This window comes from Coloeus monedula (assembly GCF_965178545.1).
Source record: "Coloeus monedula genome assembly, chromosome: 32".
Taxonomy (NCBI): Eukaryota; Metazoa; Chordata; class Aves; order Passeriformes; family Corvidae; genus Coloeus; species Coloeus monedula.
The window spans coordinates 2,780,860-2,792,090 of NC_138812.1; the positions used below are offsets into that span (position 1 = coordinate 2,780,860).

The 11,231-nt window shown below is 52.1% G+C and overlaps 1 pseudogene across 1 annotated transcript; it reads right to left on the reverse strand.

Annotated features, from left to right (window-relative positions):
- Positions 1-7,500: 7,500 nt before the first annotated feature.
- Positions 7,501-8,470, reverse strand: LOC309583709 (olfactory receptor 14J1-like; annotated as a pseudogene). The gene has a single exon. The product of its transcript is annotated as an olfactory receptor 14J1-like (transcript).
- Positions 8,471-11,231: the final 2,761 nt, after the last annotated feature.

The window sequence follows — 11,231 nt, forward strand, 5'->3', positions numbered from 1 at the left end:
GCCGCCCCCAACCCTCGGGCTGGACCGTGGGGTCTGGGACACAGCCCCGTGCTGGGGGGCGGCAGCGGGAGCCGCGGGGCCCGGCCCGTGGGGGCGGCCGGGCTGGAAAAGTGCGCGGGGCCCCAGCACGGTGTCCCGGTCTTGTTCCTCACCTTAACACAATGTCTTCAACTCCCTGCGTGCCCTTCATTTAATCAGCATTTCCTAAATGCTGACCCATCCCATCATCAGCTCTACCCGGAACAGAATTTCCCAGGCCATTCCAAGTCCTTTATAGTTCTGAAAATACTGGGGCCAAGCCCTACCCGTGATTTCCCCCACCCCCGCCTCCATGCAGACCTTGTTGTCTGCCAGCACCAGGATAGTTCCCACTGCCCCAGGTCTGCGTTTAGCAAAGCCAACAGTACTTCTACCACTGCTTTCTGCAAGACCCCAATTGAGTCTTTACATTTCAACATAACCAGATGATGTCTACTTAGCATGAAATGTAGTTCCTGTCCAAGAGTTGCATGTCCCAAGCAATTTCTTAGCAGAATAAATTTTAAATCCTTTGGGTTTCAGTGTTTGGAAATCATCTGCTAGCGTATATAGCAACTTCACTGCATTCTTATTTTCATTATCTCTGTAGAGCTAAGGAATTCCGATTATGAAAGGCTCTATTCTGTAAGCTCATTAAAAGTTAATATCCACCACAACACTGTCTCTCTATTTCATTGGTTCTTTGCAATTGCTTAGCAAAGATAACAAGCACCAGACTTTTTAAGAGAGACACACACACACTTTCTTACATAGAAAGACACAATCTTGTTGCCACCAAAGCACTCACACAGGTGAAAGTCACAATTTTCCTGCCTCTTCCTTCCTTTCCAAACCAGTGCAGCATGAGAGAAAGCAGCTGTTTCCCGAGGCCGATGGGTCACAGACAGGTAAGATGACATTGAGGCTTGTTCCTCAGAGGCAGTCAGCAAGCAGCAGATGATGATCTCAAGGATCCAGGTGACACCATCACCCTCTCAAGGGAGGAATCCTTTAAGCAAGCACATGGCTCATCACTTCCATCCTGCTTTGGTTTAATGAACCAGCTCTTCCTGGCAATGAGCAGCAAGGGGATCTAATTTGACTGTTGCTATCCTTTTACATTTTATTCAATCATTCCATCAGAACAGGCATTTTACTTTTGTTTCAGTTACTCCAGAGGACCTTGGCACAAAGCAAAATGAAGTCAAATGAGAAATAGCTAGCTTAAATTTATATACACCAACAAATCATGCTGTGTTTCAACAAGTGTAAGAGAGACGTGGGACTTTCCTTCCCTCTGAGCAGCTGCAAGCATAAAAAAAACAATGATGCAACGTTCATTAATAAAACTTTCTTAGAAATCTCTTCTTATGGCCAGATTCAACATCTGCAGGAGATACCCAAAACACACTCATTGTGCTGCACTTCCCCTTTTCCATTCACGTGTTATATATACTGAAAATATGTTACCGAGTAGCTATGAACACACCATGCTCCCAGATTTTCCCTAAGTAAAACATGTATCTGTGTATGTTATAAACGATCAAACACAAGGGAGAAAAGTCTGGCACAGACACTGCAGCAAAGGAAATTCATCACATTACAGATCTCCCCTTATACAGAGATTGGCCAGGACTTTGATCAGTGATGGGAAGGAATTTCTCATCTTCCCATTTACAGCACCTGAAGCAAGAAGGACCCAACACCTTAAGCGGTGTCCAAGATAGCACAGAAATTTAAACAGAGCCATTTACAAAGGGCAGCAACTCAGCTGGCCAGTTCACACCTCAGATAACTATCTGCAGAACCCAGAGCAACATAATACTCCAAGGAGCAGTGAGATAGCCAGAAGGTTCTCAGCTCAAGAAAATCAAGCAAGAACAGGATGTTCCTTAGCCTGGCTAACCCAGATAACATCTCCCAGCCATTAGCATGAGATGGAACAGAAAGAGAGAGGTTGAATCACTTGCAGTGTACAGATACTGCCCGAGGGAAATGTGACAGGTGACCTACAACATAAAAAATGCACTTAACTGTAAAAACTAGGAAGTGAAGCTAAAAATGAGAAAAATTAAAAGCTGTTCTTGGATATGCAGTAAAAAGCACACTGACATCATAAACGGGAGAAGGAACACAAAAGCACCCAGCTGTTCAAAAGCTGTGCAGTTAAGGTACAAAGAAATCAATGTTTTTTTAAAGAAAAAATCCCTCACAAGGTGAATGAGCTCAGTAACGCTCAAACCAATATTATTTGTTAGAAAAATCATCTGCTCCAGTGCCTGAAGCAAAAGGTTTGCCATTTATTCCATCATTCCTTCAAATCCAGGGATTAGTGAGAACTTCTTAACAAATTCCTGCCTTGCCTTATGGTCCTTCAGCTTCACCAGGGCCAAAGCTTGCTGCTCAGAGTCAGTACAGGAATCCCTGTGGTGTTACCATCCTCTCTGAGTGAGAAAAGCACTCGAGATGGTGAACAAAGAGATGGGGCAGTTTCCTGATGCCTGAGAAGGATGTTCTTAAGATAAACAAAATTGCCCAATCAAAATTTATAAAGAAATGACATTTATTATGTGACCGAAATATCGGTTTTAAAAGCCACAATGGAGAAAAGCAGCTCCGAGCCCGGGGTCGGAGCTGGGTGAACACGCATAGATCTGATCTCTGTCGCACCAGACCTCCCAAGTTCACGGATGCTGCTTTGGCTGGTCCCTTCTTATACATTTTTTGGGCAGAGTCCGAATTAATTCTATTCTTCTCGTCATTTTAGCATATTCATGAAGTTTTCTTGTCCCGGAGTTGGGCTGCACAAAGCCTTTCCTGGATCCCAGGAATTGTCCATCCTGGGTGATGAGTGGGCCATTTCTGCTGATGAATGGGCCATCTCTGCTTCCTGGAACAGTTATTTTTAGTTCCCGGGATGTCCGATTCCTTATCAGATGAGATGTAGATATCAGAAGGTGGCAATCAAGTCGTTATGGTGCAAATGTCCCGGTGATAAGATCTAACCCCACCTGGGTGGAATCCTCACTTATTGTGAGAGAACTTCTTTTAGTGTTGTGAAATTTTTCTCTCAGCCAGGCTGCTGAAGGGATTTTGAAACTCGGTCTCTGTAGGGTCTGATTACACTCCAATTTTATACATAATAGCACGAATTACATACCTTATTTATAACGTTCTCAACTCAGTGGCACAAAGTCTGCTTTTGTTCAGACAGGAATGAAGAGGAAAAATGGCAGAAATTCATAACAGGGACAATGAGGAGAAACATTGGGCTGTGCACACATTCAGTCCAAGCAACATCAATGCCAGGTGTGGTTTAAAATTCACGTTTGTGCTTTATTAAAGCCACGCACTGTATTTATGGCTCTCAGTGAATTCTGTATCCAAAAGGGACACGTTAGCTGATTCAAAATTAGTTGGATTTCTTTCCTTCTCCTGTAGCAGTGCCAGTAGGAGAGGTAACAAAGGCAGTTCCCTGGCCTTCAGACATTGCACAGAAGTGGGATCCATTGATACAAACTCAGGCAGCCAAACTGCAGGTATTTCATTCAGGGCCTAAGACATGAAGCTAGGCTTCTTTTAATAAATCACGGACAGGGATGAGCTCCGACATTAATATTGCACTCCTCCCTCTTTCTGCTGAGACAGTCTGGCCAACACGAATATCCCTAATACAGATCCAGGGCTCTGGTATAACAGCCACCCCAAAAAGCCATAGTTCCAGCTACCTTTCCTTTCTTTGCATCATACCAGGAGGAATCAAAAGGAATGAAACCTATTTCATTTATTATTACAGGTGAGAACCCCTCTAAGGACATAGGAAGAGAAGTTGTAGTTTGTAACCTTGTTCTCCATCTAGAAGTAAAACAGGGGCTGGTGTCAGGCAACGAGGGGAACAGAGAAAATGCTGAAAAGAAACGGAGGAATGTGAAGCCAAATTTTCAAGCATTCCAGGCAATCACACCACTCAGGGACAGTCTACAGCTCAGCAAATCACATGCTGGAATGCAGTGGAGTATGGAGTAGGGCAATAGGGAACTGCTGAACCAAATAGGTGCTACAGCCTCTTGTGCTCAGGCTCTTAGCCCAAAGTATGTTCCAGCTCCAACTGAAGGGCATTCTGAACCAGAAGAGCACTGACCTTTTGATTTTGGCAGTTCACAGTTCTCAGACAGCAGAACGTCTGTGGCTCCTCTCATCATTATTTTTGCTGTTTTCACTACTGGCCATCAAGTTTCCTGCAGTAGCCATCCATGAACCCCGGATCACTACTACATTAATAACACAGAACATGGCTCTCAGAGTGCATTAGTGAGGTACCAAGAGAAAACCCAAATGATGATCCTCCTCACTGAAAAGGTAACAGACAAAAAAAATAAAAGTGTGAAAATACTTTTTAAAAGATGGCTGAAATGAGGCAAATTCTTAAAATTAAGTAAATGTCTGAAATGAAATTTAAGCAAATTTAACTGTTGCAAAGTATTCTGAATACACATACAGTACAATATACTAGAGTCCAAAATTAGAAAAACTTCTGGTCATGGAAATATGGGGTAAGGGATATGTTTATTTGGAACAATCAGCTCAGCAGAGATCTCTTTGCTACAAATATCTTGAATTTAATTCTTCTGCCTTGATACAATCTCCTGAGAAAATAAAAAAATAAAATAAAAATCCTACAGGAAAAACTTGTGTTGGATGCAATCTCTTCACTCATACCTGATACAAAAGTCTAATTTATTCTCTTGATTTATTGTCTTAAGGAGAATGAATTAATTATTCTTCCACTCAGAAGTCTATGGCATCAATCCTTGAGTTGAATCAGAGAAAATTCAATCTCTCATGAGTTCCCACTCCATTTACTTTTCTTGTAAGTGTTCTGTTTTGTTGAAGTGAAAGCTCCTCTGGACTCAGGCCCAGAGGGAAGCCAAAGCACAGGGGTTGAATTAAAACCTTTGGACAAGCTGAGATACATGAAGTCACACCAAAGTGAAATAGAAATACAGATTTTTTAACCTTTAGTAGAAATATATGCTAAGTGCCTTAAACATTGAAAAGCTGCAGCAGAGACCTTAAACACAGTTCTTACTGCAGCAGTGTTACCTTTTCACAGAATTCTTTACTTTAGACAAAATATGGATAGAATGACACTGTTCACATTTTTTAGATAGAGCGTTCACGTAAACAATAAGAGCTGATAGAAACTGCATCCGCAAATCTGTGTAATACCTGTGTAACACTGGTGTGAGGCTTACGACTGTTAGAATTAGACCAGGATCGGTTAAGAAAAGGAAAACTGGAATCGTGTGTTAATCTTATTGGTCAATTAACAAATATAATCCACACTTCGGCAAGAAAAAATATAGAGTATAGAGCATATAGAGCATATAAAGCATATAGAGCATACAGAAGAAGAAGAAGAAGCTGTTTTTGCCTGTTGTTGCTGTTGCTGCTTGCCTTTATCATGTAACCCCCTTTGAACTCTGCCTTCAAGAAAGCTGTGAGACTATGAAATACAGAACTCAGCAGAACAGCAGCCTCCTCTGCTCTCTCACCCTGGTCCGGGAAGGAAGGGTACCCCGTCCAAAGCTCAACAGCGCAGAGCCCCAAGGCTGCTGTGGGCAGCAGGGCCCAGGGGCCGTTCCCACCCGCAGCGCTCCTGTCCTGGGCTGGGCCTGCACAGGGGCTGGGGCACCATGGCTGGGGCAGCGGGGCACAGAGGTGCCACGGAGCCGCTGCCGGGGCTGACAGCAAGGCCAGGGACACACAGGGAATTTCTGGGCATTGCCTGCGCTGGGCAGGGCTGAGTGTGGGGAAGGCAGAGCTCAGCTGGCCTCGGTGGCTGCAGGAAAAGCCAAGAGCCCGAAGAGCCCCCGTGGCTGTGCTGGAGAGCAAGGCTGGAGGAGGGAAATGCGGGGCTGCTGCGGGATGGGGAGGGGGATTGAATTCCAGCAGGCACCGACGGGGGGCTGAGAGACTCAAGGGCTCCTTGGCCTGAGCCTGTCCTGGAAAGGTCTCTCAGCCCTCTGTGCCCATGAAGGGCTCCAAGGAGGAGCAGAGCTCATCTTGGCAGGACCCTCATGGAATCCCTGAGGGACAAATGCCAGTGCCTGCCCAGCCTTCCCAATGTCCCTGACACCAGAGGCCTTTTCCACATCCCTCGGTTCCAGGTCAGTGCCCAGAACACAGCACAGCCTGTCCAGGTCCTGGGGGCGATTCCCAAGGGAGGCAGCTGTGATTTCTCCCCACAGACCCACCACTCCGGTGTCTCTCTGTGCAGCCCTTGGCTGTCCTGAGCACTTTCCCTGGAGCCTCCCTGCCCTGGACGTTTGTCTCCATGCAGTTCTCAGCACAGCCCAGCAAAGAATTCAGGTGCTTTCCCAGAGGACATTACTCTGGCAGTGAAGTGGCCTCAGGGCACAGTTTGTGCCCCTGGAATTGTGCCAGCCCCGAGTGCTGCTGATGGTGTTTGTGCTCACTCGGGTTCATCTCCCCACACCCACTCGATGCACTGCTGAAGGCTCCTCAGGACACAGCAAACACGGACTGCTGGCCTGGTCACTTGGTGTCCCTCCGTGCAGGGACAAACAACCTCCTGCAGGGGAGGGCAGAGGCCAGTGCTGGGATTGCTGGTGGCAGGGGCTGGTGTGGGACACTTGCCCTGGGCACCTTCCCAGGCTGTGCCTGGAACAAAGGCACAGCCCAGGCCCTGCTCTGCTGCTCCCTCAGGTCCATCCCAGGAGCTCTGGCAGTGCCAGGACACTGCTGCCTGCCCCCCCTGCACACTCCCCCCTGCCCATGGGCACTGGGGTTTGCTTTGCCAGGGCATTCCTGGGGCACATTCCTGACAGCAGCTCTGGAGGAGAGCAAAGCCTTCCTGCCCTGCCCCCAGGAGATGCCCTTTGCTGATGGAGCTGCTGTGCTGGAGCCCGGCTGTGTCCCAGCAGTGCCCGTGGCCTGTCCCTGCCTGTGCTCACAGCACGGACACGCAGCAGGACAGTGACCGAGCTGCCCGAGCACTCCGGCCTTGCACCCTCAGAAGGGCTGGGAAAGGGAGTGTGGAGCTGGGAAGAGCAGAGGTGGGAAGAGGCTGGGCCATTGTCCCTGGCCGTGCTGCTGTGCTGGGAGTCTCTTCCCTCCAGCTCTGCCCACAGGCACTGCCCCTGCAGAGCCAGAGAAGGGCTGAGGAACAAACCTTGGACACAAAGGTCAGGACAGCCCCTTGTTTTGATTCAAATGCACAGGGAAGAAGCCTCCTGAAAGTCTTTGTGTTTCAAAAGAAAGGTAGATGTTCATGCAGAAATGCAAGGAGTAGTACTACAGTACTTTATAAGAAGCAGAATAACACCAGAAAAAGAATAAGAAAAAGCACCAATGAAAATATGGACAAAGAGGAAAAAGAGGCCAAGATTGTAAAGAGTTAAATTCTGAAGGTTCTGGAGCAGAAAAGAGAGAGTTTATTGCTTCTGAGAAGCATCCTAGTCATAATTTTCCTCGCATGGCAGAAGGAAATAGAAAGATTTTAACTTGTGAAAAGTATCCAGTCCTCACTTTCCTCAGGGCATCCCTGAGCTCCTGGTTCCTCAGGCTGTAGATGAGGGGGTTCAGGGCTGGAGGCACCACCAAGTACAGAACTGACAGGCCACATCCAGGGATGGGAGGAGATGGAGGGGGGCTTCAGGTGGGCAAACATAACAGTGCTGAGGAACAGAGAGAGCACGGCCAGGTGAGGGAGGCACGTGGAAAAGGCTTTGTGCCGGCCCTGCTCAGAGGGGATCCTCAGCACAGCCCTGAAGATCTGCACATAGGAGAAAACAATGAACACAAAACAGCCAAACACCAAACAGGCACTGACAGTGATGAGCCCAAGTTCCCTGAGGTGGCAGTGTGAGCAGGAGAGCTTGAGGATGTGTGGGATTTCACAGAAGAACTGGCCCAGGGCATTGCCCTGGCCCAGGGGCAGGGAAAATGTATTGGCCATGTGCAGGAGAGCGTAGAGAAAGGCACTGGCCCAGGCAGCTGCTGCCATGTGGGCACAAGCTCTGCTGCCCAGGAGGGTCCCGTAGTGCAGGGCTTTGCAGATGGACACGTAGCGCTCGTAGCACATGATGGTGAGGAGGAAATCCTCTGCTGAGAGGAAGAAGAGAAAGAAAAACACGTGAGCAGCACATGCTGAGTAGGAGATGTGGCTGGTGCCCCAGAGGGAATTGTGCATGGCCTTGGGGACAGTGGTGCAGATGGAGCCCAGGTCGGTGAGGGCCAGGCTGAGCAGGAAGAAGAACATGGGGCTGTGCAGGTGCTGGCCGCAGGCTCCGGCGCTGATGATGAGGCCGCTGCCCAGGAGGGCAGCCAGGGAGATGCCCAGGAAGAGGCAGAAGTGCAGGAGCTGCAGCTGCCGCGTGTCTGCCAATGCCAGCAGGAGGAAGGGGCTGATGGAGCTGCTGTTGCACATTTTGAGCCTCTGGCCATGGAGTGCTGTTGAAGGACGAGACAGTGAGGAGTCAGGGGAGACTTTGCTGAGCAATGTCCAAGCCCTTTCTCCTGGCCCTGCCCCCCAGTTTTCCTTTTCTCAGAGCCCTTCCCTCAGCCCCGTGCCTGGAGCTCTGCTGGGATCTGGCCCCGTTGCTGTGACGAGCAGGGGCTGTGCCCATGGACAGCGAGGAGTCAGCTCTGCTCTGCTTCAGCGGGGACATGGGAATGGGGACAGGGGCCGGTCCTGGGGCTGGACTCCATCAGCCCAAAGTGCTCCTGAGGCAGAGGAGCTGGGCAGCATCTCCTGTGCCAGGGCTAAGGAACGGTGACGGCCAAAGGCACTTTGAGAGGGTTTCCTGCTGTGCCCAGGGAGAGCAGAGAGAGCTGTGCAAGGCAAGAGCATTGGCTGTAACTCAGAGAAGGGTGAGGGGAGCTGCTCTGTCGCTCCATCTGTCCCCAGCTGCCCCTCCTGAGATCGAGGGCAGTCACTGTGTTCCCCTGAAAATCAGCCTGGCACAGCTGAGAGCAGAGGGACCCACAGCAGAGCAAAGTGGCTCAGCCTTTCTCAGAGTCTCAGCCCCACTGCTGGCCAAGGACACTCCCGGCCCCAGTGTCCCCTGGAAGGCAGCTCACAGCTGGGATGGCATCCCGAGGGCACAGCGAGGGTCCTGTCCATGGCCCTGCTGGAGGAGAGCCGGCTCATTGCCAGCCTCCCAGCCCGGCGTGCCCAGAGCTCCCGGGGCACAGGGAGCTGGGACACCCCATTGCTGTGCTCAGCCTGCACAGGAGGAGCCCCAGGGCTGGGCCTGAGCCTGCAGCTGGAGCTGCCATTCCCAGAGAGCCCCTGAGCAGCGCCAGGAGCAGCTGAGCAGGGCAAGGAGAGAGAGCCGGGCCCTGAGGAAAAGCCTTTCCCTGCGCAGCGCTGCCCAGCCCCTCCCGGGCAGCACCAGGGCAGGACAGTCGCCCTCAGGCCCCGGGCAGCAGGAACGGGCCCGCGGCCGCAGAGATGCCCTTCATCTCTGGTGCTGCTCTGCCGGCCCAGGAGGGCACCGAGGGCCCCGAGCCCCCGGGCTGAGGGCCCCGAGCCCCCGGGCTGAGGGCTGTGCTGGCTGCGAGGGGACACCGGGGCTGCGCTGCTCAGGGCGGTGTCTGCACTGCAGGGCAGGCCCGGCAGCTGCCACAGCTCCCCTCAGCAGGGCTGCCCTCAGCGCTGCCTCCCTCCCTCCCTGCCCACGGCTCTGCTGCTGGAGCTGTCCCAGCCGGGAGCTGCTCCTGCGGCCCGGGCTCCGTCCCTGCCGCTGCTGCCGGAGCCCAGCCCAGCCCCTGGGCCAGCCCTGCCCGGCAGCCGCTCGGGGCTGCGGGGATTAAAGAGCAGCTCCCCCGGGCCTGGGCACCATGGAAAGGTGATGCTGGCTGGATCTGGAGGCCGCGGAGGTGCAGGCACTTGCTGAGGCTCCCAGGAATCCTCAGTGGGATGGTTTAAGAGCCTCAGCCCCTGCTCCACCTGCACAGCTGAGTTTCCATTCCCACCAAGCTGAGCCTGGGAAAAGTGGGAGCACAAACTGAGGAAAGCAGAGACTCAAGCAGGAATCTCCTGCCCTGAATGTGCTCATGAAAATCCCCTCAGGAATGAGCTGGGCATGAGCTGGAGCTCTGAGCAGCCCTGGCCCCCACAGCAGCCTCTCCACAGCAGCAGGACCTGCCCTGCAGGAGTCACTCCTTGCAGCCACAGCTCCCCTGCACCGCCCATGGGGAGCTGCCAGGCAGGCTGAGAGCTGCCCCTGGCAGGTGGCAGATGCCCTGGCCTGGCAAAGAGCCCTCAGGGCTGCAGGAGCTGCTCTGCAGGACAGCCCTGGGCACCCCTGGCTGCTGCCCACCTTCACAGCCTGCAGCCGGCCCTGGCAGCAGGAGCCGTCCTGCCCTGTCCCTCTGACGGTGCCCAGGGCAGCCCCGCTCTGCAGCACATCCTCCCCCAAGGCAGGAACGGCAGCAGAGCCATCCTCACAGCCATGGCAGCCGTGCCATGGGCCAGCTCTAGAGGATCCCTGCAGCCAGAGACTCACTGTGTCCCACGCTGGGAAGGTTTCTCCAGGAATGAGTTCAGAGCTGCCCTCCCAGCTGCTTTAGCCAGCTCTCTGCTCACTCCTCCTCACTCCTCACTACCTGCAGGCAGTGCCCTCAGCCCTGCTGGGCTGGCAGAGGAGCTGCTCCTCAGCAGAGCTGCCTCTTTGAAGCTCTCCTTGGTTGCCAGGAGCTTGAGAGTTCCCTCTGTGCCAGGAGCCCAGCCCAGCTCAGCAGCACAGCAGCAACACAAGGATTTTAATGACCCTGTCGGGGCTTTGGTGTTGTTCACATCAGACTCAGTCCCTCAGAGTGTCTTCAAAAAACTTCCCAAGAACTCAAAGTCCGATTCAAAGTCCAAAGTTTCTTTAACTTTTAATGGGTCCCAGTGAGGGACACGACTCACGTGAAAGTGTCCCCAGGTTCCAGTGAGAGCAGAACTCTGGAGGCAGCGATGGCAGGGGGGGACAAGCAAGGGAAAGGTGTCTCTGGTGCTGAGCAAAGCTGGCTGTGTTCCATGAGTGCAAAGGGCCAAGGCCTGAGCCCCAGCCCCTGGCAAGGCAGATCCTGTCCCTCCCTCAGTGCTCAGGGCTCTTGCCGGGGCACTGGGATGTGGGGATGGGCAGTGCCCAGGGCAGCACCATGGGGCAGCCCCTGCCAGGCTGCTGGGCAGGGACAAG